The sequence below is a fragment of the Zea mays genome, chromosome 6 (genome assembly GCF_902167145.1).
Source record: "Zea mays cultivar B73 chromosome 6, Zm-B73-REFERENCE-NAM-5.0, whole genome shotgun sequence".
Lineage (NCBI taxonomy): Eukaryota > Viridiplantae > Streptophyta > Magnoliopsida > Poales > Poaceae > Zea > Zea mays.
Genome location: NC_050101.1, coordinates 132494635 through 132501032, shown reverse-complemented (window position 1 = coordinate 132501032; position 6398 = coordinate 132494635).

Genomic DNA, 6398 nt, shown 5'->3' with positions numbered 1-6398 from the left:
TAATTTGGTCCAACGGTATGAATCTATTTTATTTGAGCAAAGAAATAATCATGATGTATTATCTGATGTTGCTCAACTTAAAACTGAGAATTCTATGCTTAAGAGTCAAGTAGAAATGATAAATTTAGAAAAACTTGCTCTAAGTGAAAAATATGATATGCTATCTTATTCTCATAATGAATTAGTTGATGACCATATCATGCTTAATGTTGCTCATGAGGTTGTAATTTCAAACTTAAATTCATGTGAACCTCATTCTTGCACATGTGCACATTTAGATAATATATCACCATGTGCTAACCCCTGTTGCTCAAAAGAAAGCAAATTTTTGAATGAGCATCAAGCTGCAGGATCAAAAGAAAGGAACAAGAAAGCAAAGCAACTAAGGAGAAGACGCATTGCTCAACCTCCTCAAGATATCCACGGACGCGTGGTGAAGAAGCTTGAGACGGGAGAAACCGCAGCAAGTGTTAAACTCCATAAGAAGGATGTTCCTAAAGCAATAAATGAAGAAATCAACATGAACAAGGAAAAAGGTAAAAATTCAATTAGTCATGTTGTTTGCACTGATCATCTCTCTATGTCATCCAAGAGCAAAAAGGGAAGAGGAAAAAGGAGGTGCTTCAAGTGCAAGGAATTAGGTCACTTCATTGTGTCTTGTCCACACAAAGACAAGGATGAAGGAATGAGGAGATGCTTTGGATGCAACGATAAGGACCATATGATCACTTCATGTCCGCTCATGAAGAATCAAAGACGTGCACCCTCCAAGATGACCCTCACTAAGCAAAAAGACAAACAACAAGTGTCAAGTCAGGTTGAGCGACGCTTCTGCTACATGTGTGGTGAGCATGGTCATCTACCTAAGGTATGTAAGAAGGGTAAGGTTCCTAAACAAGTAAATTTATCTCAATCTTATTCGCTTAGGAGACCCAAATCATACACTTGTGCTAGATCTATAACAAGATCACCTAGAACTAGCACAAAGGCAATTTGGGTACCAAAGGCACATTTAGATGATCATTATGGACCCATCCCGAGATGGGTACCAAACTGTGCTAACTAGACCATGCAGGTGCTTTGAGATGGACTGGAGACCATGGGAGAGCTTAAGACGGTTATCTAAAACTCTATACTTAAGTTGTTAATTGTTTTGGTGTTTATTAACCCAAGGTTGAATTATTGTGAAACACTAATCCCATGTTCATCTCAAGTGAAATAAGGTGTATAGGTCCTGAATCATTATTGATGAATCAAGTAAAAGGACTTTGATGAGAATCTTCAACTAGCTCTCCAAAGGACGGTACCCCGTGTATTTTAAGTACATAATTGCAATTTAGTATTGCTCTTAAATTGGCTTGTTGTGCTTCCTGTCTTTAGAGTAGTTATGCTTTATGATTGCCTGTGTTAAATGTATCATAATGATGTTTGCTTAATCATGACTGGTGTTATATAGGATATATCTTTTGAATCATTCATGGGTAGCTATTTCATTTGTTATATCCACAACGATTAACTCTCTTGGTGTATATGGATAAACCTGTAAGTCATGCTATGTGCAAATATGACATTTTGTTTAGTGCATGTTCACATGATTACCCTAGTTTAGTATTGTGTGAATTTCAAATCCATGTCGTGCCCTTTTGAGCTATGAGGTGTGTGAGCAAAAGGAGTCCTGAATTGGTGATAACAAGTGCTCTCATAAAGGCAAAGGTATGGAAAATGGAACTGTGCAATTTTATTAAATATCTTGAAGTTCCATTGATAATGATCATAGCTATGTTCTTGTCTTTCAATTGGTAGTATCTTGGCTTAGGTGCTTTATGCTTTAAAATGTTGTTTCTTTTGGTGTACCTAAGGAACCTTCTTAATCATGGTGTACTTAGACATTGCGCTTTATATGTATGATCTTGTCGTTTTCAATTGGTATATGTGGTGCACATGATTATCATGTATGAAGCATGCCTAGGTTGCCTGTAAAATGTTATACTCCTTGAGGCATGCATTGTTGTATTAAGTCAACTATTCAATTGGTATCTCTTTGTGATGAAATTGATAGAGTATGCCTTGACCAAGATATGTTGTGATCCCCTCTAGTTCTAAGGAAGCTAGAATGTGCAAAGTGCAAGTCATTCAAATACTTGATGCACAACTTTAGGGGGAGCACACATAACTTGTGTCTTTTGAGACTAACTGTTTTTTGAGTGATCCTATATAGTCTCAAGGTGGAAAAGGGAAGATGAGCAAGAAATGGAGCGATCAGGACTTGGGTACCTCCACAAGTCTAGTAATTGGTATCTAAAGTTGTAAGTAATTACGTATTTAAAGGTTGCTCGTGCTCTATAATAGTTGGTGATCCTAGATGCTTATCTTTAAATATCATGGAGCTATGACAGTGATGATTTTTCAATTGGTAGCCTTGGTAGTGTCCTTCAATTGGTATCTTTTGGTAATCACTAGAATAGAAGCTTCATCTTGTGCCACAATACTATAACTTGTTCTAAGTTTTGTATCTTAGCAACAAGAAAAGGTCAGGATAAAGGATCAGACATAAGTGTAAAGGAGCTCCCTAGAGATAAAACTTTCAAGATGGAAATCTTGAATTGATGACAAAAGGAACTCCGCCTACTTAGATGGAAAGTACACCATAACATGGTAAAGGTACAAAAGGAGGTATTGACCTTTTTGCGTATTTGTACCTTAATTTTTCTCCAATGCTTGTGTTGCATATGTTTAATGTGTAAGGGGGAGTAATGTTAGAGTGTTGCATTTTCCCTGCTTAATACCCTGCTGTCCCTTGACATCATCCTATGTTCTTGCTTGAATATGGTTTTGGTGTTTGATGTCAAAGGGGGAGAATTTGTGCATTAAAGCTTACCTCGACCTGAGAGGAAAGCTTATCTTAAGGGTGAAGATTAATTTTTTTGTGTGCTAAAGGACTCAAAGGGGTTTCCTTGAGTTCCTTTGATCTTAAAGAAAAATGTGTTAGTTTGTTGATAATACTTATCATATGCTTCTTGTTGTATTATATGGTGATAATGCAAAATTAGTGCTTCCATTGATATGAATCAATTGGTATCTACTGTGTTTATCCTGTGATAGATATTCATGTGGTTCTAGCGCTTTAAATCGGTATCTTAATGGTGAATAGTGGTAGGTTGATATTCCTATGGTATATTTATTTAATTGGTGTTTAACTCTGATTCTGTGCATTTGTGTGTTATATGCATCACGGTTTGATTCTTCACACAATGCATCCAACAGGTGCTAAGGTGTAGCAATGCTTCGAATTAGCCTAAGTATGTGCATTTTGGCATTTAAGGCCAAAATTATGTTTTTGAAGTAAGCACTTATTTAGGGGGAGCATTCTATAATCTTAGAATTCAAATTTGTGCTTCAAATCTTATTCTTATGTAAGCTTTAATTGTGTTGCCATCAATCACCAAAAAGGGGGAGATTGAAAGCTCTCTGGTGAGTTTTGGTGTTTGGATGACAACTCAATTAAAGGACTAACAAGTGTACTAAGTGTTGAACAGGTGCTTAAGATAAAGTCTACAAGGTTCAACACAAGTGAACAAATGTGATGGTCCAAGAACTAGATTATGGATACATAATGGACATCACAAGTAAGATGGACATTGCATAAAGTGAGACTCGGGTGCGTAGCTCGGAGACAACTGATCAAGCCAAGGACGGAGGCAAGAAGAGCTTCGAGGTACCAAGTGCACGGGAGAAGGTCAAGGAGGCTGAGGAACCCAAAGCCAAGGGTGAAGAAGGAGGCTTGCAAAGTCAAGGGTGATCGAGTTGAGAACAGCTACGACACATCAAGGATCACTACATAAGAACGTGACTTACAGCCAATGAGGTAACAGCTACAGTTATGTGGTGTAAGTCATAAGGCTCAAGATCAAGCTCTAAGAAGGAGATCAAGGTCACTAGAAGGAGAACAAGTGTCAAAACCAGAACTGGAAGCAGCCCAAAAGAGCTAAGTTCATCTTGATCTTTAGTTTGGGTTGTTCCTATGTTTGGAGATGTTCTATGTGACCTTTGCAGGATGTTGGAGCTAAGAAATGTCAATCTAGATCAAGTCAAGCCGACTCGACGATTTATGAGTCCAACATCAAAGCTCAAGCATGTGAAATGCTACAGATGTAATAATTAAGAGAAGGTATGTTTCTAAGCCGTAGTACATTGGTTTTGTGTACTAATATAGTTGTCTAAGTGTTAGAAACAGAAAGAAGAAGAGAAGAGAAGACTTGGCTGTGTACAGCCAAGAGGCTGTTTCGGTCTGGGGCACCGGACTGTCCGGTGGTGCACCGGACAGTGTCCGGTGCGCCAGGCTGCCTCGGCCGAAGAGGCCGCTCTCGGGAATTTGCGGACGGCGTACGGCTAAAATTCACCGGACTGTCCGGTGTGCACCGGACTGTCCGGTGAGCCAACGGTCGGCAGGGCCAACGGTCGGCCGCGTGATCTGCGCGGGACACGTGGCCAAGCCAACGGTCGGAAGGGGGCACCGGACTGTCCGGTGTGCACCGGACATGTCCGGTGTGCCAACGGCTCCAGATCTGCAACGGTCGGCTTCGCCAATTAAGGAAAGGAATCGGGCACCGGACACTGTCCGGTGTGCACCGGACTGTCCGGTGCGCCCGACGACAGAAGGCAAAGATGGCCTTCCAGATTTATTCTCAATGGCTCCTAGGCCCCTTGGGTCTATAAAAGGGACTCCTAGGCGCCTCCAAGAGAGATAAGTGCAGCCAACAAGTATAGACTTCACTCGAATCAATTCTCGCTCTCCCTCTTGTGTGTAACTCTATAGTTTGTGTAGAAGGCACAGCTATAAGCCTTTAGAGAGTGGAGAAGAGCTGCTAAGAGCTAGAGCAAGGTCTTGAGCGTATCGTTACTCTACCGAGGTGCTGCCGAGAAGTCTGTAAGCAGCCACGGTATTGTTGTAACCCATCTCAATAGTGAAAGGCTCTATCTGTCATACTGACAGATCTGAGCAAACGGAGGAAGGAGTTGAAATAGACTCCAAGCCCAGGTGTGGCTAACTCCAACGAGGACTAGGCAAGCATTTCAGGCTTGGCCGAACCTCGGGATAAATCCCTGCGTCTGTGTGCTCTGTTCTGTATCGTATCCTGACTCTCTGTCTTACTCGTCTTTATATCTGCACTTCAATACTTATCTGTGGTATAAGCTTTATTTGAAGTGCAGGACATTTTGAGACAGGATCTTCTATTCCGCTGCAACCTACTCGAAGGGTCCTTCATTCCACTGCGATCCAGCCTTCGAGTAGAGTAAGAATTTCCAGTTATAAAGTGATAATTTTTATTCGCCTATTCACCCCCCCCCCTCTAGGCGACATCCAGATCCTGTTCCCGGGCAAAGGGAACTTTCAGGGCCGCGTCGTTTCATCGCATCAACCCCGACAGAAGAGTTCACCCCCTCGGGCAAATCGATCTGCCTGTTTGCTTCAAAACTCTGACCATCTTCAGGAAGGAGGTCCTGACTTTCGAGGTGGTAGGGTTCTGAGGTACCTACCACGTTGTGCTAGGGAGGCCATGTTATACCAAGTTCATCGCCATCCCAAACTACACTTACCTCAAGATAAAGATGCTAGGACCAGCAGACATCATCACCGTCGACCCCACGTATCGCCACTCCTACGAGTGCGACGTCGAGTGTGTCGAGTACGCCGAAGCGCTCGTAGAGTCTGAGGCGCTCATTGTCGACCTGAAGAACCTCGCCGACGAGGTTCCCGACACCAAGAGGCATGCTGGTAGCTTTGAGCCGGCTGAAGCAACAAAGATCATCCCGCTTGACCCTAGCGACTCCAACGAGAAGACATTGCAGATTAGCTCCAAGCTCGACCCGAAATAGGAAGAAGTGCTTGACGAGTTCCTCTGTGCAAATGCGAGGCATACCGAGGGAGGTCGCCGAGCACTCCTTGGACATCCACGTCGGCTCCAGACTAGTGAGACAACACCTGCAATGATTTGATGAGGAAAAGCACAGAGTCATCGGAGAGGACGTTCACAAGCTCTTGGCGGCTGGATTTATCAAGGAGCTCTTACATCCCAAGTGGTTAGCGAATCCCGTATTAGTTAAGAAAATGGGGGGGATGTGTATAAACTACACTGGTTTAAATAAAGCATGTCCAAAAGTTCACTACCCCATGCCTCAGATCGATCAAATCATTGACTCCACTTCGGGATGTGAAACTTTATCCTTCCTTGATGCCTACTCCAGTTATCATCAAATCCGAATGAAAGAGTCCGACTAGCTCGTGACTTATTTCATCACCCCACATGGTATGTATTGTTATACTACCATGCCCTTCGGGTTGAGGAATGTCGGCACCACATATCAACGTTGCATGAACCATGTGTTCGACGATCACA